Genomic DNA, 22861 nt, shown 5'->3' with positions numbered 1-22861 from the left:
TAGACTGTTACTTCCTCTGTGGGTATTTTTGTAACAATTTTGAATATGGAGGAGGATCAAGTGTTTAGTCTTTAGTCCCAAATTGCTTTATAATACTGCAGAAAGTGCATGATGAGAAAGGAAAGGCTCTTCGGCTTTTTAAACATTATATTCTAATAGCATTCTTCATCTGTTATAATAATGTTCTGCTTATGTGAATTCCCTTCTGTTAAAATAATTATTTTAAGTCTTTTTTATTAATTTTATCTCTCAGTAGCAATTCTTTAGACACCCAGAAACTTTGAGGATTCCTGTAGTTGTCTTGTATAAAGATTGTTGCCTGAATGGAGAATGTTACTTGACAGGACACAAACTGAAACAGTTCAGTCTTATTTCTGTATTTCTCATCTGTATTTGTTTTGCATAAACATACCCTGTGTGACCCTTTCAATTAGCTGATCACTTTTGCACACTGATATCTGTTGAATACATCTGATGCTCTTCTGTTTGTTTCTTCATGCTGTTTTGATTAATGTTGCACAATCACCTTCCTTCATGTATAATGTATTTCTTGTCATGCATTTGGAGCCCAGAGAAGAGAACACCTACACCTACTTTCTTCAGATTAATAATGCATTACTTTTACCTTTGTGTGCTGTCAGTTCTTTTGTGGAAAAAGTGATGACCAAATGTACAAGATGTGTTAGATTTGTGGAGAGGTGGTCCATATTTAAATTAAAAAAAACCCAACCCACAACTCTTAATAAAGCTTTCCAATTTTTTTCTGAGGTCTTTGTACTTCTGATATTTGTTGACATCTTAGATTTTGACAGGTTTGCAGATGACATTTCTCTCTACTTTGACACAAGCACAACCTAGTAATTTAATCATTGTTTACTAGTTGTGTGAGTGTGTGGCTTTCTAGCAAAGCTATTGTGACAACATCCACTAGGTTTCACTAACTGCAGCTGGAAAGCTGGGAGAGGTGTGATAACCACAGTCATAGCTGTGGGATACATGTGCCAGCTCAGATGAGCTGTTGGTGCCCATTGCATCTTGAGGTATGGTTTCAGCTGATCCTCAGGACCTGACTTGGAGCTTGCTGGGCTCTGGCTTGCTCCTAACACCAAGCTGGGGTCATAGCCCTTGTGCCTCAGGTAAGCTGCAAGTAAAACAGACCAGGCAACTCTTCTTATTAATCACAGAGAGGTGAAATCTGTAAAGACTGTTAAGCACAACATGGCGGTGAACTTTGTCGTTGCTACATGTGTTGACGCTGACCACTTCCTAAGGGTGCAGTGTGTATTATCTAATCTGCAGCTCTGATGGTAAACAGTTAAAAGCTTTATAAATTCATGGATTTTCATTTGTTCATACTCACCTGCAGAGTGTAAGTTTATCTTGAGGCTCCAAGCTAGTTTGTTTTTCTTTTTCTTGTGATGTGACAGTCCCCGGCCTTGGGAAAGGTTATGCTAGGAGCATTTGTGCTGTGTGAGGCTCGCACTAAACAGTGCTGCTGACCCTGGCACCTGTCCATGCTGTTGTTGGCTCCAGTATGTCTGTTCGGTTGTGCCCTGTACTTTGGATCCACATGGCTCTGAGGGACCTGTTCTCCATAGTGGGAGTTCATCCTTCTCTCTGCTACAGTTTCTCACCTCTGCTGCCTGCCTGAGCAAATGCTGTTGGAGCTTGGCTCACATCAAATCACTGCTGTTGGTGGGCATCAGCTGTGGTAGTGTTCAGAATGTGTAACCTCCCATAGTCGTCTCCTTCCGTTAGGTGATGTCCCACTGGAGCAGCAGCATCAGCCATGTACTTTGTATGGATTTATGTCTGAAAATCCATTCTCGAATATTTTACCAGTGATTGTTATTGAGGGTGAAACATACAGTATTTACTTGTTTTACTGTCCCCTTTGCATCTGTGAAGAGTCATTAGTAGGGTGATAACCCACTTCTCTCTCATCTTTTGTTCTAGGTTGACATTGCCTTTGAAAAATCTCACTTCAGAGGGAGCAGCAATGTAGTTCTATCTTCAGTTCATGTTAGATATTTAGCTTAAAATCAAGTTATGACAAATCCTTAGACAACTCATAATCCAAAGAGTGTGATAGTCTTTTTAGCAAACTGTCAGTTAGTGCTAAATATTTTCACCAGTCACTTCACATTTTCATTAGCTCCTTAAACAGCTGAAGTTCACAGATTTCAATGAAATATAATGTTTATGGCTGTGTTCCCTGCCTTTCAATTTAGGCTACTGCTATGGAGCTTTATTATAGTTAGTTAAATGTGTTTTCAGGGACTGCTCTTACTTGGGAAGATCACTGTTTTGTTTTTTCTTGTCTGAAAGGTCTGCGTGGGTTTTTCGGGGTTTCTTTTGGTTTTGTTTTGTTTTCCTCTCATCCATGATTCTACTGTACTGGTCTGCAGACCATCGCAGGCTTGTCCTTGTTACTTAGTGGGAATTGTTGCCTTTGGATGGGATGATTCAACATAGCTGCCAATCTAAGGAATAGTCAAACCATCATGTCCCCTCATTGTGCTAGTAATAGTGATGTTGCTTGCCAGAAAAATGGTACAGTGCTGCTAGTGGCAGCTTCAGGAGGGATCACTGGAAGGGCAGTAGGGTTGTTCAGGATGTCTGTTTTTTCTCTCACCTTGGCATCTTTTCTCATACAGATTCATTTCTCACCCCTTGAGACTGAACCATTATTTTCATTGAAATAACTGTGTATTTCTCACTGTGGTATCAACTAATTCTGATCTTGAACTCTAGAAGAAGGGTGAAGGTGGTGCCTTTTTCTTAAAAAAAAAAAAACAACAAAAAAAACCCCAACCAAACAAAAAACCCAACAAAACAGTTTTTGTGTTACCCTGGATAGAGTGTTACTAAAATTACAACTTGGAGAGTGCCAGGGTAAAACAATATGTGGATGTGCACATCAGGATGTCCTGTCAAAATCACCTTGACTAACATGAAAATCCACTTGTCTTCTCAATACCAAGGGAACTTTCATATGACTCCCTTAGCATGGGTGACATGCGAATTATCTAGCATTGCTGGTTACAGATGTTTTGAAGAATTCACAGTATCTGGAGTTTGATACGAAAGAGAAGAAATTATTTTTTTCCTAAAAAAAAGAATATAGTTAAAGAGACTTGAGGGAAGTAGGCTTAAGACGGTAGAAATCTGTCAGTTTATGACAAGGTCTAGATCTTTTCTAGTTTAAAAATTTCTGATAAATGTTTTATGGACTTTTTGTTCTATGGGTTTTGTTTCTTTAATGTTTGTGAGTTATGCTAAAAAGTTGTTAATCTGGGCGTGGGGGTTCAGGGAGAGAATCTGAAGCAAATGAAGAAAATAACCTTTAACTAAAGTACGACTTAATTGTTTTAGAACTAGCAGCCCTATCTTTTCCCTATGTAGCTGTCTGCGTTACTGCGAGGCCCGTGTAAAATTGTTAGCAAGTCAAAATGCCTCATTCCTTCACATCGAAGACTGCTTGCTTGCCTTCCAGGAGGGGAAAACCAGCACATACAGAGCAAGGCTGTGGGGTCCGTGTTTGATGGAAGAGAGCAGCTTAAAGGACTTACTGAGCACTACGTGAAGCTAAAAGTGAATGGCTTGCCTCTAAACAGGTACTTGCAGGTGGTGTTTGGGAAGATGGGAGGTATCTGTTCTTGAAAGTTGCTGAAGGGCTGGAGAAGGTTAGTATCTGACCATCAGCAAGTAGGTCTTCCAAGAAATGTGTGGGAAATATTTTTTTATAGAACGTGTAGACCTGAGCTTAGACGTTTCATGTTAGCCAAAGTCTTTGTGTCTGCTGTCCAAAGGTTCCAGTGCTGGAGTGGGAGAAAATCAGACGTTCCTCAATGAGATCCCTCCCAGACATCCATCAGAGCTTTATTTCCACTCAGTGGAGATATTCAGAACTCCAGTACTTGAAAATGGTAAATGCTGTAATATGACAATAAGAAATAATTTAAAAGACTTATGTTCCTATTTGGTATGGACATCTTATTTTTGAATACATACATCAGATATAAGCACATCATGTTCTGATGCATTTGTAAATGCTCAAGGGGGCTTCATGATAACAGTATCTTCTGTGATTCCATCATTATATGCTTAGGAAGTCTAAGTGCCTGTGGTGGTTTAGCCCCTGTCGGGGTCTGAGACCACGCGGCCGCTACCCCTCCTCCACAAAGGGAGTGAAATACAAAGCCCCAAGACTGAAATAAGAAAAGGTTTAATACAACAATGCAATAGCAACACAACCAACAACAACAATAACAATAACAGTAATAGTGATAGCAATGAACAGAGCAAAATAGCTACCAAATACAGCAGTGGGAAGCACGATGTACAAAACCATGAGTGCACCGCGCTCCCGCGCCAGGAAAAATGTGACCTGCCAGGATGTGACATCCGCATGGTATCTGAATAACCCGGCTAGAGCTCCCCCCCACTGCTGGGGAAACTTAACCCTATCCTGGTTAAACCAGGACAGTGCCAAATTGACTTTTTCTTTAATTGAGGTGTCTCCTGCCATTTAAAACTAAGATATACCTACAGTGATAGGAAGTCTGCAGGGATCAGAAAAGATTCCCTGATTTGCCTGAGAACTTTTTTCTAAATATACTGTGCTCATATTTCTCTAAAACAACAGTTACTTTTCATAATAATAATACAAAGAACCTCCTCCGGTTTCATTTTTTTCCTTCCTACTCAGCAGCCATTCAGTACACTGAAACAAGGAAATGAGGATATTTTGAAATAGGGATACTTTGCATAAATTATTTCCAAAAATACTTGAGGGTTTTGAATGTTGACATTTCCTATGGATGTTAACAGTTAAGTAATATAATGAAACTATCAAAGAAAACAAGATACGAGTTCCTCAGGAAAGAATAATGTAAATATAATGTTTTTCTTCTCAATGCAGTATGCTTTGGCAGATGTCATCTATTTTGGGGAAGCACCACATATGCAAAGCACACAAATGCAGAGTGGTTTCAGGGCAATCTATTTCAAAACAAACAAGTATTGGGCATCTGATGGTACATCTTGAAAGTATATGAACTCTTAATGTGTAAAGACTTGGTTGTCTGTAAATGAGCAAGCAGTACTGTATGACAAGAAAGATGTGAGTTATTTAAGAACCTTCTTGGAGGATTGTCTGGTGTTAGCCATGGAGGCAGCCAGGCTGAACAGGGGCCTTTGACTACTGTGGTGTTATGAATTACAGCATTGCATGCCATGCTGTAGATGAGTACACAGAGAAGGGACTGTGAACCTTGTATACAGAGCTGTATTCTCCTTCCTGACAATTCTTGCTTGGATCATTCTCATCTTCTTTTACACTCTCTCTCTGTTCTTCTTTGTGTGTAGAGGGATGTTGGTTGGCTTGGTTTTGAGGCTACATGGGAAACTTGAGGCAGAAAACTGAAGATAAATTACATATCTAATGCCCTGTTCCATTAAAGGACCATAGTCCTCTCAACTGATACAGTGCCTTTGGTAAATGTGCCGATGCAACACAAGATACAGGGGAAGAGCACTGACAGTCACTGCATAGTGCTAATCCAACAGGTGTAGGGGAGTACCCCCACAAAGTTCCAGGGATATAGGGAGAGTATGCTTTGGGATAAGGCGGTTATATCAATTTCTTCTTGCCTCCTATTTTGCCTTTGTTTTCACTGTGTAGCTCAGTGCCAGTCAGCAGTGATCAAACCATTGCCAAGTCTGTCCGTCTGGCTGTACTCTATACAAAATGCAGTTGTACCTCTGTTAACCTCTGTACCTCTGTCGCATGTTGTGCAGACATTTTGTGGCCTGAAAGGAGTTGGCCTGTGTGATTCTCTTCACCCAATCAATGTTTTGTGTGCTCAGGTTTCAAGGGGGAGTGTAGGTGCTTCAGGATTGCAGGAATGGGAATCTAGGGCATTTAAAATGAAAATGAAAATTTCCTTCATAAAAAAAATACTACCTTTTTTCCAGTCGAATACTTTGTGTGTTTCAAAGTATCACAGATGAGCAGCAGCTTCTCTGGTCCCTTTGTGATTGACTGTCAAAATGAGGTCAGATTAAATCTCTGTGGAATTCTAGGTCAGGCTGAACCTGCCCTTAGACTCCTGTTTAATTTCTCTCTAGTACCTCAAATGAACAATAGCTTTACAAAATATTTGTAAATGGAGGAATTAAAAAATGGATTTATGTTCTCATACATGTCTGAGGGATGGATAGAAATTTTCTAGAATTCAGACTTTTTTACACCACTTGGCACTTCCATCCAAATCATAGTCAAATTATTTTAATATTTCTCCTTAAGAAACTAGACTTTCAAGCCATGTGGAAAACACATTTTTTTCCTACACCATATTAAGACTGTTCAAAGTGGTGTAACATGCCTGTATCTCCCTTCCTATAAGAATATTTCATGAACTTTACTGCATCTGGAAGGATTAGAAAACCTTCTCTAGTAAGATAGATATGAAATGCTGATTTCTGTTAATAGTAGATTTTGATTGTTTGTTCTTCACAGGAAGACAGGGAAGACATTTTCCATTCCAACTTTTTAATGATCAGGGGGGTGTGTGTGTGGAGTTGCCTTCTCATGAAGGCTTAATTGCATGTGCTTTTCCATTGCACATATTATAGTAAATCTGGTAGTTAAATCCAAGTTAAGACCACCCCTTCTTAGAAGTCTAAAATGACAAGGCTTCTTTTGCAAGTGCATCTAGGAATTAGTAGAGTAGTAATAGCTGTCAGGTTCAAAGCAAACCTAGTAATTAAATCTTCTGGCTTATCATGTTAGAAATGTAATGTATTTCCCCGTTTTCAGCACACGGTATCTCCTGTATTAGTATGAAGGGATCTATTAAAATACCTTTTATCACTATGCTTTGAGGTTTTCTGTCTTCAGGAAATCATGTAGCTGCTTTCTGTAAAAAAGCCTTTTAAAGAGCTTCTCACATCTGATCTGATAAAAAGGCATCTTATTGTCATGAACCAGCCAGACGAATAACTGTTCAGCTGTGGTAATCTGAATAACACTTCCCAAGAGAAAATTATCTGGGATATGTAAACCTGAGGGAAGGAGGGGAAGAACTGTGGCAGGTGATAGCTTTAGACTCTGCTCCAGGAAGTCCATGGGAATTTCACCTCCTGGCTTGAATGGCAGTGGAGTTAGGCTGGCACTGAACAGCAAGGAGCGTTACCCGAAGCTTGTATGCACTTTTCTCATCACTAAACTATACAGTTCAGTTCTGCCTAAGTGTTTCAAGGTGTAATTCTGTAACCTCTCTGGCACAGGGATCACAGGACTTTGGTTTGGTTATGGCATGTAAATACCTTGCACAGCAGAATTTCCCTTTGAGTGTGGTGTGTCCCTGGCTGCTGCAGGAGCCGTTGATGCTGAGGGATCTCATTTTTCACCCTGTGGTTCTTCCCTCTTCTGTAGGGGTGACAGGGTAGGACTGTATGAAATGCAGTCTCCTGACAAGGCTAAGGAGTCTGGTGAGGACATCCCATTTTGCATAATCATACACTGTCACCACCATAAGTAAAGGTGAGAATCCAAAGCTGAAATTCCTCTTGTGCATATAACCTGTCAAACTTCATCCTCTTCCCTATGTGTCCTTTAGCTTTTGTCCTTGGACCCTGTGGCTGCTGGACTGTCAGCTGCATCATCAGCTCTGACAGGATGAAGTAGAGGGAGATGAGTTTTACAGCAATTCATGCCTCCTAGCTGCTCTTGGCCGTCAGAAAAAACAGATGAACCATGGGCTGTCACACAAATATAGAGCAGATCCCACAGCCTTTCTTTCTGCATCTGTCACTGGTCCTGTGCTGAGCCTGACACAGGTTTCCTAGTTCTGCCTGTCAGTTTGTGGTTCTGTACAATAGAGCTTTCTTGTTGGGGAAACCATTACAGCATGTCAGCAAAAGCATGCAGGGTGAATGGAGTGGCAGCTGACTGCAAAATATAAACAAGTAGATGTCTGTGGGAAATAAACTAGAAATCAAGATGCTCCAGGACTGGGCCTAGACCAGACACCATTTAACAGTTTCATTTGTAAGACAGAAGCTTAAAAAAAAAGCCACCAATTATGCTGTTTACCAGTCTGTCGTTCCCAGATTTTAATGATAACTAAGCAGTAACAGAGAATGATTTCTTTCTTTTTGATGAGTAAACCAAAGGTAGGCATGCAGGGTGTGGCTGAATGCAGTCAGATTTCTCAATGACAAGTTTTCTGGACAACCATAGCATGAGAGACTGCAACCTGGAAAGCAGCAACTCTGCTAAAAGTATTAGGGATCAGGCTGGATACAGAACTTTAAGTTACCAGTGCACTGTTGCAGGGAGAGGAGAGGGGGCTAATTTAATTCTTGGCTGATGGGATATATAAAAGAAACATTTTTCTCTCTACACAGCATTAATGATAGTAATACACAAATTCGGTATCTGGTCCTAGTTTTCACATCTTTAAAAGGTCTTTGGAAAACCTGCAGGAGGTATAGAAAAAGAGCTGTAAGAATTATCAGTGGTGAAAAAAGTTCCTGGTAGTGATTTAATGTGGAAAGGGTGGGGTGTGAGCAGCTTTTTTTTTTTTTGTCCCTGCATTTGTCTTATTTGTAATTATTGGATCCCTGTCCAGATAATTTTAGGACAGACTTCATCTCATCCAAAGACAAATGTCTAAATAAAATAGGTATATGGATTGATCTGCCAGGTCCATCTCTGTGACATAGATTGCTATGTTGGTGATGGAGGACAATGTCACCAGCTGATCAGAAGTAGGCAGCTGGCTCTTGAACATTAGTAAAAAATGATCAAGATAAAGCCTGAGAAGGTTATTAAAATTACAGAGAAGGAGTTTGGGTTTTTTTACGTGAATTAAATAGCAAAAAAGGGTTGAAATGGCAAGGCGGCATGTGGTGAGGATGACCATTGCTTATGTCCCTTCAGAAATACTTTTCAAAGTCAAATTTTGTTGGTTGAAGCCTAAGGAAAGGAGAAATCTTGAGTGCCTGGATGAGCATTTTAGCTGTCTTTCAGATCAGAAGGAAAAGACTGCATTTTTATGTATATTATGCATCTTCTTTCTACACGATTTAGACATACAGGTTGTTGAATATAATGATCAGCCTGCAGGCTGGAGGACTGGCAGAATGCTGGCTAATCAAGGAAGAGCCTCTTGGGAAAGCCTTGTGTGGGAGGGGAGATAAGAGGTTTGTGTAGAGCTCTGTGTAGAGCTTAACCTAGTCGCTGGATATCTCCAAGGAAATGTCAGAGAGGAGGACTGAAATTTCCCATTTGGATAAGGAGAGAGAGCCCTGGAATAGGAGGTAAATCTGTGAGGTCCCTCTGTAGAGAAGATAACTGCATTTTTGTGGCTGGAAGAAATTGCCCAGGAGCAAACAGGAGGAGAGACAAATGCTGCTGATAAAAAGGGAATTGTTTCCTTAGGATCCCTCCTGCCTTTGAAAGATAGAAGCAGGAGAGGGGGCCCCAGGAAGGCAGTGTTGGTGGAGCAGTTAGTGAAGTGCTGAGTGGTGCTGGCAAGGGCAAGATTTTTTAAGAGGAAGAAAGAGGTCAGGAGACACCCGAGTCAGATGAAGCTGATGCAATGACTGAGAGTACTGGCCAGGACAAATTTTGTGCTAAGGAAGAAGGGCTGGCAAAAGAGCTGGAAAACATCAGTGGTAGAGCTGTAGGAAAGGAGTTTGCAGGCAGCTTAAACACTAACCATACCCTGACAATACGAGAAGAGACTGAGCATCTTAGCTGCCTTGACAAGGAAGTATCTTGTACTTTCTTTTACTTTCCTTTTTTCTATTTTCCTCTTACTCCCATTTAGAGCACGAGAGGCATAACCAGAACCACTGGCTGAAGATCTAAATGGAAAGCAGGTGAATGACTGTGGCTCTGCAAACCAGTAAATTTCCCTTTCCACCAGTGGAGAAAGTGGTGGATCTCTTGAGATGTCCAGCCCAAGGCAGGTCATGTGTCTGGGCAGTATTTGTTAGCCACGTACAAGTTACTTGTCTTGCTTTCAGGGTACTTGGGAAATGGGTAATAATTTGTGGTTGTTCAGGTTAGCAAGCTAATGTATCCGCCAGTTCTCCTGACCCTAAGCTCCAGGAAGATGTTTTCTTATTTTATAAGCAGATATACCATAATGAAAATAGATTTTGTTTGTCACTTTTTTCCCCCTCCTAAAATGTCAAGAGAATGTGAGAAGAGAGCAGTAACACAATTTTGTCAGATTTCCTAATTTTTCAAGCAGGATTTGTGGCAAAGAAGCAAGTAGGAGGGGAAGGTTAAAAGAGAGGAGGATGTGCAAAAAGGGAGGAGGGAACCTCTTTTTGATGACATAACTGTTGGCTGAATAACTGATCAGTAGCCTAGAATGCTACAGTGCATATATATATGAGCTTGTTTAAGTAAACGTTGCCTGAACTGTCAGGTCATTCCTTTAAGTACTGGTTTTTTTTTCTAGAAGTATGGTAGATATTTTTTCCATATCACATCTTCCCCACCCCCCCCCCCCCCCCCGAAAATCAGTGGTGGATGAGAATGTTGCAGGAATTAAATGCTCATTTTTAGAAGTTCCAAAGGTTAATGCATGCTTCAGTAATTACAAGTATTTTTAAAAAGCATGTTGGTTAAAACTTAAGATATGGAAGACCAGAATCTTGTGTATTTGGCTATATAATTTCAAGCTGCATTTTTTAAATTTGGTAATGAAGGACTGGTTTTATGTTAAAAATCTACATACTCAGTTTGAGGATATAGGTTTTCTGAGTATTCATTAGAAAGGAACTGAGCTGATGATTTCTCTCTCAGAAATAACACTGTTGGTTAAACCTGAAAATAGGAAATAGTTTAAAGTAAAAGTAGGACTCCTGCCAATTGCTGTGTTCTGAATTCCTTCTCTTCCCTGGCATTTCATCTCATTTATTAAAATCCTCTGCCTGCAGACTGATTTTGCTCAGAGTAGTGGGCTTTGTTTGTGGTTTTGTATGTATGTTTTCCTGGTACAGTTTCTAGTAATGCTTTGCTAAATGCATTGAAAATTGTCGTAGTTCAGTGTTGGTTTTGTATACAAGAAGTCCCTGAACCTAGTGCTGGGTACAATTTGTGATCCAAACAGAGTATGTTTTCCTGAAGTTCTGGATCATGGGGGCTGCAGCTATGTAAGATGATAGTAAATGCATTTTTTTTTTCAGGCTCAGAAATCCATTGCATAAAAAAACCCAAAACGAACCAAACAAAACAAACTCAGGTGATGGGATTAATCTTCCCAAGCTGATAAATACAAACTAAGACAGTAAGTGCAGAGACTAGAAAGGGTTAAGAGGTGAATTTTGTCTGTCTTCCCTAAGACCACTTGTGCCACCACACAATTTTAAAAGCTCATGGGCAGAACAGAACTGTTAGTTCAGTTTTATACAGTCAATCTAAATAAAGTCTGGCCCTTATTTTTTTGTTTTTCAGACTTGTCTAACACTACCTTGAGCCAAATTCCTAGACTGGTTGGTGCTTTCTCATGAGATCCCTGTGACTGACAAAGGAGAGATTGTTGTGGTAGGCGTTTGCCTTGACTGTCTTGACAACTCTTGGCCTGGGCACAGACAGATGCAGTTCCCAATGCAGCCACTCTTTCATAGGACTCTTATGTCAACAGGAGCTTGGGGGTGGGGGGGAAGTGCTTGAGAGATGGGTTTTATAATCTTTCAAATTGCTGTTTTGTTACCCCATAAAAATCAAAACCACACAGCCCAAACTACTACACAGGAAGGAATTTGTCAGAGTTCGCTTTTAATTATGGAGGTCTAGAATGAAAAGGGTTGGTTCATTTACCATTTAAATGTAGGAAAACGACAAAATCCGCATTCTAGTTAACTTCCTAGCAAAGTCCAAGGCGCAGAGAGAGACTTGTTCTGATGCAGTTCAGTAACTCTTTGAAGCACAGTTTTACGGTACTATCTAAAATGGGTTCACTAGGCTTTTATTTTTGTATCTCTATATAACATATATATAATATGTATATTTACATCTCTAACGCAGCCTGTTTTGCTTTGATGTATGGTCCTTGATTTAATAGTTTAATGTCCCACAATACTACATTTTCAATTTTAAACAGTAAATCCATACTCCAAATAAGGAAGTATGATAATAATAAAGTGATTTTTTTGGCATGGCTACAGATCTATATGTACTCCATAGTAAATAGTTGATATACTTGCTAAATGTATTTCCAGTCAAAAAAAAGTAGCACATGTTTATCATCTTGTCTTCTGGAAGGCAGTAAAAATTCTGTTTAAATAATTAAAGTCTATCCATTTCTCTGTTGTTTGGAAAAGATCATCCTGTAAATATCACTAGAGCTGAAAGTGCTGCATTATGCTTACTCTAATACATGGCTATATGCAGAAATAATGACATTTTTAGATTCTTCATTTGCCTGAGCTCATGATTTGCTGTTGGTAGCTTTCCATTTTCCCAAGCAATGCCACTTTTGCATGCATACATATTCTGGAAATAGTATTGAAAAGTATATACTTACAGACTGGCAGGTTTTAAATTTGTTTTTCTCCTTTCCTTTGACGCTCATGTTTTTGGCTTAATTATCAAAGTGTAATGGTGTTCTTGCTTGACTTTATCTGATCACATGAAAAACCTCTTGTGAAGAAAACATAATCATTCCCTCATTGGCTTGAATTTAAGTATTGAGGTTTTAGTAGCTCAGCTTGAGTAACATGTCTTAGTGTAAAGAAGTACTGTTTAATTGTAAAGCTTGTTGAAATCATTTTCATCTGGGATTTTTTTTCTGTTCACTTTTTTAGTACTAAGTGAATAAATTTTTTTGTTGCATCTTTTTTACTAGCAGAAAAACAGTGGGGCAAGAAGGAAGAGAGATTAAATTGAATTTAAAACCAATATGTCTGATATTGTTTTCTATATCTCTTGCTTAAAAAGCAAATTGAGGTTCAAAAAAACAATTCTACAGTTTCATTGCTTTCTTTTTATTTTAACTACTTGATTTAAAAGGAAAGGTTTTCTTGGGTCCCTCACAATTTGGACTGTAGATAGTATAATTCCTTTCATAAACTTTGAGCTTACAAGTAATCAGTATTTCTGTTCCCCCTACTTTTGGAAAGCTGTAATGGAAACATATAATGCATCTCTGATACTTAGAAACTTGAAGAAAATGTCTGTAATAAATGGACAATGACAGGTTTATACATATCTATAGTTGCGGTCAATGATGTCTTTTTAGCTTAAATAATTCCTCTGTCATTGTGTGATTTACATTAGCCTGCATCACGTGTATTCAGGGAGTGACTCTATCTCTTCTTGATCTCCATGTGCAAAGCTAAATAAGCCAAGGTCTGTTAGCCTCAGCTCTTCATCCCTATCCCTGAGAGTCCCATGCCTTCAGGCATAGTGCTCTGCCTCTACACCTATTCCCCACCATGTTCTTAGGAGCAGTGCAGCTTGCTCTCACCTCCCCGTTTGTTTAGTTTTCTAATGATGTGTTTCTAAAGATCCTCGAACCTCTCCAGGCACCATATCCCGTGTTCTGAAACACAAGGGGAAAAGTGTGAGTAAAGTACTTTCAGGACCTGTGTCCAGTCTCTTGGAAAAACATGCAGAGTTGGTCTTTTTTTCTTAAAGAAGTAGACACTCAGCGTAGTGTCATTGTTCTGGCAAATGTGAAACAACTGTGGACTTCTATGATCTTTTGTGATCAGTGTGAGACCAGCTCTGACATACTATGCACATACATAGCTGAAATGTGCCTTGAGTTTTTGAATCTTTCTTCTGCCTGCCAACTGTATTTCACTGAAATGGCTCTGAAGGATTACTGAAATGGAGCATATCCTGGCAGAGGTCTGTATTGGAAAATATTTGTGGCATACGGATGATCATGCGGTATTTGTGTAACGAACAAGAACATACCATACATATTTCAGACTATTAATACAAAGCAGAGGAGTGTTGCCCTCTGATTTTCCTCGTCTAGCAGGCAAGAGCCTGCCACTGCTGTCAGTGTGATAGTGAACATAGTGGCAGAACTCACTGATCTTTCCTAAGCATCTAGAGAAAAGCTTGTGTGTCTTGTCATCTTTAGAGATGCTTTCATAGATGTAGCTTGTTCCTGCTCATTAGTAGGGAGAGAGGGAGCAGATGGGGAAAGTCAGAGTTTGCCAGTAAAAGGCAAAATTCTTCTCTAATGATCTAGTGTGTTGGCTTGAAATTGTGGGGCTTTCTTATGGAGTTGTTTATTTCTTTCTCATTGTTTATGACCTTAAAATAGTTGTAATGCTTCATTTTGCTGTGGAAGGAAGCAATCAAAATCTTTATCTGAAGCAGAGCCAAAATATAATGTTTTCTAAGTCTCTGTCTGTAACCCTAATGGCAGCTGAGACCTCTATAACTGAGTCAGTATACCATAATTTAGTGACAAGTGTGCAGTGTGGATGATCTAGCTCCAGTGACACATTCATAATTTGTATTATTAAGTCTTGCAGCAGTAGCTAAAGGCACAGCTTGGCTCAGTCCAACATAGAGAACTTTGATAGCTAAAATGAAATTTAGTAAAGATATAAATATAATCTGCCTACAAAAGTTGAGTAGTGTTTTTCAGCCTGTGACAAGAAGGAAGAACTGCACTGCAGGGGTGACAAACTCATTCTGTGGTGTCAGCCACAAAGTAAAGTTTGTTTTAATTGTAGTTCATGAAACAGGATGTAAACTTAAACCTATTTATTGGCTTTAGTCCACAAAAAATCTGCCCCGATAGCAAAGAAAGGTTTGAAGGTGGGAAATTACTACTTTTAGTAAGCAAAATTTTTAAAAGTAAATGATATCAGCTCATTCTAGAGCCATCTGTATTCCTTCGTTTGCCTGGTTGTTTGTATGTGCTGTCTGTGGCTTGTTCAGAGCAACATGGAATGGTTCTAACCAGGCAAGGGCTTCTTAGTCTTCAAAGTTTTTAATTCTTAGTTCTGAATCTCTCACTAATACTACAGAAGAACTTAGTGTCTTATTGAAATAGCTGTAGGTTGCATTTCTGTATTTCAAATACTGGAGGGTTTTTTCTTTTTTTTTTCTTGTTTTGTTGTTGCTAGGAGGTGATTTTGTTTTAAACCTCATATTAGTTGCTAGTAAGTTCAGCTTTAATAAGATGTTTTGGGGTAGTACCATATACCAAAATCTGAATGGGAGTTATTTCTCACCTTCTTTTGCAGTCTGTAGAACTGAAGTCTGGCTGCAAATGGTTACTTTTTGAGCAGATTCTATGTATATGTGAAATTGGCTTTCTGAGTAGTTTGTTCCAGGTTCTGTATAACTAATTGGTGACTTTTCTGTTAAGACCCGGGGATTGCAAGAGTCAGTGGACTTCGGGATAGGTTTTTTTTCCTCGTGTTCAGTGAGTGAGAAGGAACCAGAAGATACTGACTACTGCAGATGCATCAAGCAACAGGGAAAAGCAGCAGGATTTCAGTTCTTAAATCTGCTGGAATGTACTGGCAATATATGAAGTAGGGAAAGAGGCACAAGTGAAGACACTTTGCTGCTGTGTATTTTGACTTTCATAGAGAAGAGTTAGGCAACCACTGCATACCAGTCCTTGTAGCAATTGTCTTGTGCAAAAGGGTCTCTTTGCTGCATAACAAAGTCAGTTCCAGAGCTTTCACAAGCAGAACTTCCACTTTTTCTACTTCTTTTGAATGCAACTTACACAAATTCATTACAGCAGTATCTGAGAAATTTTCTTGACCCTTCCTAGATTCAGACATGACAGTGGGGCTTCTAATTTTATCTCTGAGTTTTTCATTTTCCTGTTAGTATATTGATCCTAGCATGGATTGATAGCGCTCTCTGTGTTTACTGTAATCTCAGTATTACTGAATATTACCGAATATTCCTTCCATCCCTCATAGCTAGTAATTCAGCTCTTCCTTCTTTTTCTTTAATTCTGGCTTGCTTTCTGCATGTCTCAATTCAGTTTCACTTTCCTATAAAATTTGCAGGTTGGCATGAAAACATCCTGCAGGATAAGAACTGCCAGTGGGAATGAAGCTGCCAAAGAGCTCTGCATCTTGGTGAGGGGACCTGTCAGCTTCATCCCTTTCCTTTGCCACAGTGGTAAAAGGCTGATTTTTAGCTTGCCGTATTAATCGGTAGTCCTTTTAATGTCTCTGTCATAATTCTGAGGTGTTGGTTCCCATTTCGGTAAAGACTAGAGCACAGGGCTGAGGAGGAAGCAGGTTGGTGGCTGGTCTGTCACAGGCACAGGCTGAGCTGCACAAGCTAAGTAGTTTTCTCAGGGGCTGTGGAAGAAACTTCTCCAGGAACTTGGAGCCCTCTCAAACCTCACTGCCCTCTGTTCCAAGCACAACACCCGCTTTTCAACCATGCTTTCTTTAACCAAAATGCAAAGCCAATATCCCCAGAAGAAAACATTTAATTTTGAGTATTAGTAGAGAAGGCAGGAGAGAGTACAAACTGGCTGTGACAGGATAATTATATTGCCTTGTGCACTACATACCACTTTGCCTGCTTTTTCTATCTGCTAAGTCGCCAACCACTGTTGGCATTGCAGGAACACAGGCCTTCTGGTTATTTCAGGTCACTAGCAGGTATTGGAGTACCCTCCTCAACTCAGCTTAGGTCATTCAAATCTATGGTTAGAAGTTAAGCCCAGTTTGTCACTCAGTATTGAAGTGTTGTGCCCAAGTGCAAGAGCCTGTATTGCCGACCAGCACCTGGGGGAGGAGGTCTTTGCTCAGCAGCCTGAATTTTTGCTCTAGTGCTATTTTTCTCTGACTATAGTTGGTTCCTTTTATACTGCTTTGTGATTATTTTTTTTCCTACTGATTTTGGTCATGTTTATCAGGCATTTTTACAAATGGTTAGTTATTTTTATTCATTTGCTAACAACTACATAGTCAGAAGCCCCATGTGGTCAGCTTATGCTTTATATGTTTTTAAATCTTGTTTTTGGATGTTTCCTGATCTGCATGTCCTTCTCATTTTCACTGTGTTCTGTAGACCTTCAATAGTGAGGTTTGTTTTTTTTCTTCTTTTACAGTATGGGTAGACTACAAATGTGCTGGTAGTTACTTCCATAGTTGCTTTGTTAGTCATATTCCCAAACTTCCCATTAACTCAACTGTGTGACTTCCGCTATTAGACTTCAGTGGCTTAAAGCTTATGTAGCGCTGCCTTGGCTTACAGCTGGTACAGTATGTCTGGTGCAAAAACTTCCCTATTTTCCATTTAGAACAGAGGTTGGTATGGATGAAAGAAACCCTGAATCTCCCATCTTCTGTTGTATTGTGGGGTCTTCCTACACTGCTCTGCTCTGACCTTTCCCACCTAAGTGAGCTCTGAAGCCCACCAAGTACCTTTGTTCAGGTTGTGATGCTCTTGCTCCAATTTGTGCTGACTGGTGTAACAGAAATGCTCTGCCTTTGTGTCTCCAATTTTTAAACAAATGGTTTGTTTCAACTCTTGGAGAAGCAGCAGCCAGCTACTGGGGTCCTCCCTCTTGTTTGTTTTTAAAGTAGAACTGCTTTGCTCCTGAATCTATTTAATTGGTTTCCTGCTGGAAAGAAACTAAAGGGCTGCCTTTGCCAATTAACTAGGGGAAAATACTGTATTAGTAAACAATGGAGGTTAACCAAGGATTTCAGAAGTGGAATGTGGGATACTTCTGATGGTTAAACACTTTTTCTTTGGGAGATTCTTTTCATTAAATATGGAATAGGAATTCAAAGACATTCCAGGGTTCAGTTCCTTCCCTCTGAAAGTTTTCTTCCTGTCTAGTTTTAACACTGACAGCCTATTTAATCCTAAAAGCATGTAGAGCTCTTAACTCCTAGCCAAGCACTTACTGTCCTTTGACAAAAAAAAAAAATAGAGAATGACTTCAGGCTTGTGACACAGCTTACTCATGTAGTAGACTATCTTTAGGAACATTAATAGCCATATTTTAAATTAAATTTTTATTATTGGCCTCCTAGATTGCTAGGTGCAATAAAGCCAAACAAGAGAGAGCAACCAGATTGAGTTTGTTACTAGGAATATCTAAAAACAAACCACAAAAGCTAATTTTAAGCAGTGGATTGCAATCCATGTTGTTCAGTTTAGAACCTCTGGAACAATTCCTTTCCAAATATCTCTATTTTTAAACTGGTATGTCAGACCACTGCGACTGCTCTTTCATGGTCTCCTTAACATAAAACACTATGGTGACCATTAAAGTAAATAGGAAAAAGCAGCAATTACAGAACTTACCAAAAAAGATTCATTTCTTAGTACAGTGGATTCCCTCTAAATAGGAGGGTGTGTCTTAAGAGCTGGGTGGGTGGTGCATGTGTACCATGTTACTTGGCTGGAACCATAATGAACGACTTCATCTGTGATCTTCTCAGAACCTGAGAAGAGGGCAGGCTTCTGCGGTTTATGTCTTGTTTGGCTTGGGAAAGCACAAGCTGAACTTGGAAAGATTCCTACCATGTAAAATGTTCAACACGTGGCCACTGGAAAGTGTAGAGTATCTTTAACTACCATTTTTTAATAATAACTTTTTCTAACAAAATTTTGTTTTACTAAGGCTTTCCTGCTTTATTTTTTAACCTTAAAAAAAAGTTAAATGGTTGACGTGATTGCTGCTGCTTTTTTAGGCTGTATACAAAAGGGAGGAAGCTACAGGAGTCAGAACTGCTCAGACAAATACTGTTTCAGGATACTACTTGACACTCAGATGGGTCTAGAGAAAATGCTTGTCCACTAAATTCAAGTACTTATCCGTTTTTTGAGGCAGAGAATTTAGTACCAAGTCTATTAATAATTAGTTGAATTGTTTTATAACTTTGTATTGATTTCACTTTTGAAACCTGTGGTCCACTGCAGTGTGCACTATACAAATATAGAAGGAAAAGTAAAATCTTTTTCCCACAGAGGAGTTTGCAGTCTGGGGGTGATACTGACCCTATTCTGGGTATCTTACAGTATGGAGAAAGACCTGACCTAATGTTTGAGGTAGTTTGTTTGATTCCTGTTAGTAAACTGGCTGTGACAGTGCAGAGTAACCATCTGAGTATCTGTCAAGCTCCTGAAAAGTTTTTTTTCAGATGTAACTGATGTTCAAGTTGAGAGCCTTGATGTAAATGTTTTACACATGGAGAAGCATGTCTTCAAAGAGCTATTGGCTGTTTCATGGGTGTTGGTTTTGTGGGACAAACTTTAGTCACCTTTTAGATAATGGACTGATCACTTGGACTTGGGGAAGGAGCTCATTTGATCAAGTGGCTTAGGGAATATATTGTGTATATCAATCCTTTAAGCATAAGTGTTGCTGCTTTATTTTTTAATATTTTTCTTTAGGAAATAAAATTGCTTATTTCTGGTAATCTTAACTTCCTTTAAAAACCATCAAGACTCACTGAAGAAAGCTCTTCTTTTGACTGTTTTGTTTTTAAAGCTCTTCTTTATAAACCCCCCTAGAATGATGACCACAAACTTAAGCTGCCCTAGAAATGTTTAACTTCTTTCTAGAATAAGTCAATGCAAATTTCCCTCACTTTATGCTTCAATGCCAGACCTCTCTGCTGGGAAACTGAAAAGAATTAGTACATGTTTTCTATCCCTGTGCCCAACATGCTGTCTGCTAGTCAGCAGGTCAGCACTGTGACCCACAAGAAGCATGTAGCAAGGTCTGTGTTTCAGTATCCTTCCTGCCCACAGTCACTAGCAGGTACGAGTTACAGATTGAGTAGAATGCAGGTGGTAATTTACAGAGACACAAACCAAAACTGTTCCTATGAATGTGCAGCGTGGGATACACCTAACATGCCAGAACTGAGTATCTGTTGCAATGTGTGTGTTGATTTCGGGAGGGGTTAATAGGGTCTAGGAATGCTAAGAGGCAATGTAAAATGTTAGCAGGCAATTTCTATTTTGTGAGTAGGCTGTCACTTTCATTACATGTCAAATCTATAACAAAGTCGAGTATTCTGATCACACCGGGTGTTTTTGCATTGCTTCATTGTTACCTGAGGTGTTCCCTCTTTAGCAGGATGAATTATGTGGGTATGTAGAAGGTGTAAGGGACTGACTTAAGTACCTTCAGTTTTCCCTTTCTAACAATGCAGTGACAGGTTAGGCAATGTGCTTTTTTATTTTATTTATATTTTCATTGCAATTCAAATCAACTATGGTGATATCATGTTAGAAAAGCTTTATTTAAATTATTTTTTTGATAGCTTATTCTATACTGAGTTGGTATTTTCTGTTTGGGTAACTAAAAAGCAAAGTCTCTTCCATAATATTAAATATTAAAAAACCAAAAAGTCCTAATCAGCTCCACACTGTCCTTACTAAATGAATTAATTGGCAGGGAAAGCCATTTACAAATGTAGAACTGTCAGTAGTTTGTTCTTAAGGTTTTGTTATAAACGAGGAAAGAAAAACTATAGTTCAAGTTCCAAAACCACCTTAACTTACTACAATTAATCAATGAGTAAGAGGAGAAAACTAAATGGAAACTAGAAGTAATAAACCAAGGCCCAACACCTATTGATTTTTAAGAGCTGTACTCAAGTATACAAAGCAGTATGGAGAAAATTCTGGTAACATTCCTCTGCATGTGTTCTGGAAATCAAAGGCCTGTAATTTACTGGTACTTGTTATCTAGAAAACTATAGCGTGGGGAGCCCTGAAGGGAGTGTTTCCACTGTGGTCAACCTGTGCTCTTTCTTCCCTTTATGCTTTCTGCTGTCTCTACATGCCCTTAGTGCTTCAGCCTTTGGTTTCCGTCTTTCTGCCCTTGCTGCTGCAGAGGCATTATGCGTGGTCTCTGCCACACGCAGATGGGGTGCTACAGTGCTGCTGCTTTCTGCAATAAAGGGGTATGCGTGTTATATGTATGTGTTATACTGCAAATGTTGTTAAATGTGGGGAGAGGGGAAAAAACTACCACTAACAACAAAGCAGAAAGCATTACTATGCAACAGTAGTATTACTGTGAAGGATTAGAGCTGGGGCTGATGTTGATACTAATACATTAGACCTCTGAAAATACTGCAAATGCTGATTCTCACTCTGCAGAGGGAGAAAAGGAAAACGTGCAGTCAGGCAGCTAATGCACTACTCATCCACCCACCAGCCTATGTGATGTGGTAGGTACCAGCTGATGTGTCTGAAGCATGACTAAACTGGGTGAGCTGTGCAGTTATGCAGTAAGTTTGAGGCAGAAGAGGTTATCAGTAGTTTCTTATAACTCTGGTGATGTTCTAATCACTAGATCATCCTTTTTTTGGTGTGTGCAATCTTAGTGTTCATGCTGACATAAGAACTTTCTCTTGATTGTGTTTGTTAAAGGTGTTCCAAGGTCTGTGCTAAATGACTGTTTTGCTGATTAAGGATACCAATTAAACTCAGACACCAGAGTGAAAAGAGTAGGCGTATTTTACTGGGAATAACTAAATAATGTAACAGAGTAATACAGAAAACATGCAGTAAGAAAAGACAGAATAATGCACTTAAAGCAAAAAAATAAGAAAATACAGAGTAATGCATCAAATCATTACTACATGAGAAGAGAATAGTGATTAAGAAAGATACATCACCGCTTGCATACGTTACCATCATCCAGATCCGCAGTCGCTGGGGAGCCCCGGTTACAGCGAGGATTTGGAGAGCCTGTCCCGGCAACTGGGAAGTCCTACGCGGTGCGTCCATCCGTAGGTGAGGCTTCCAAAGTTGCTGCAAGCAGATCCAGCCTTATATACTAAAAATCAGCAAGCCAGAATAGCTGGCACCTTTGTTTTGAGCGGAAAATTTCTGGTTTCATTCTGCTGTTGGGTTCCACCCAAAGCCTGGCCAGGGCTCAGGGGGGAAAACCAAGGGAGTTTCTAACAAGGCTGAATACGTGGGTTCTCGGCCTTGAACAAGGCTGAGAAAGGAAAGCTCGATACATTCTCTCAGCATTTCATCCTCACTACTGATTGCATTCTGTCTAAGCTGCATCTTTCACTAATGAACATACATACTTCGTTAATGACTACATCCTAAGTTAGCAGCTTCGGCTCGTGGCCTGTTCAGGCTTCAGTACTTCAACACTTTAGCACTTTTTATATCAGCATAAGTGGTTTGTTATAACTTAGTACAATACCTACTAGCACAATGGTTATCAGTTATAAAATATACAGGATTCATCTATAGGTCAACTCTGGCTTGGGCCTGTTGTCCAAGCCTTAGCACTTCCATGACTTGACTGGACCATTAATAAGAAGGGAGGAAGGAATGAGACCAAATTAAACATCTACTCCTAATCAAAGTGTTATTACGTAGTAAGAATGTGTCTGTAGGTTCCCTAGGCCATGTGAGTGACAGGTCTGTGCCCAGGCATGAGTTGGCTGAATGTCACACCAGATTGTGGAAAAATGTAGTTGGAGCAGGTAATCCTGTAATATGTACAAGGAAACTTGGGAACAAACAAGACTTTATTCACCAAGCTAGCATGGCGGAGATATTAACATGGAACATAATATAATTAAATTCTGTAACATTGTGCTTTAAAAAGGTAAACTGCTCCTCTCCCAGAGAGAAGAGGAAAACTCATTCCAAGCCAGTTTCCTAGTAGGACACCCTGACCTCTCTTGTTTGGCTGACCTGGGCTATCTTCCCTTGGATACTGTGCAGTGAAGGTGAGACTAAAGAACTCTGTTGTGATGCAGATGATGTGGTGGGAAGAGGGCAGGCTGCTTCAAGCAGGAGGAAGTTAGAGCAACAGTATTATGTATAGGAAAGGAGACAAAAAGACAAGACTTTTAGGAGGGTTCAGGGAAATTATCA

At 39.6% G+C, this 22861-nt stretch overlaps 1 protein-coding gene across 11 annotated transcripts in view; it reads left to right on the top strand.

Moving 5' to 3' along the window:
* Positions 1-22861, top strand: part of RNF144A (ring finger protein 144A) — a 69513-nt gene that overhangs the window by 5745 nt on the left and 40907 nt on the right. For 2 of the 11 annotated variants that reach the window (XM_074861618.1, XM_074861612.1), the window contains exon 1: positions 3497-3617. The exons of 2 other annotated variants lie outside the window; for them this stretch is intronic. The gene's annotated coding sequence lies outside the window, so the exon portion shown is untranslated. Of the gene's footprint in view, positions 1-3496; positions 3618-9842; positions 9895-11550; positions 11573-16055; positions 16102-18784; positions 18804-22861 lie in introns of those variants that run through there. 7 more of the 11 variants (XM_074861619.1, XM_074861615.1, XM_074861621.1 and 4 more) reach the window with 7 other exon arrangements.

This window comes from Strix uralensis, chromosome 3 (assembly GCF_047716275.1).
Source record: "Strix uralensis isolate ZFMK-TIS-50842 chromosome 3, bStrUra1, whole genome shotgun sequence".
Lineage (NCBI taxonomy): Eukaryota > Metazoa > Chordata > Aves > Strigiformes > Strigidae > Strix > Strix uralensis.
Note: the sequence above shows the minus strand (reverse complement) of the source record. Positions and strands in the feature narration are given on the sequence as shown.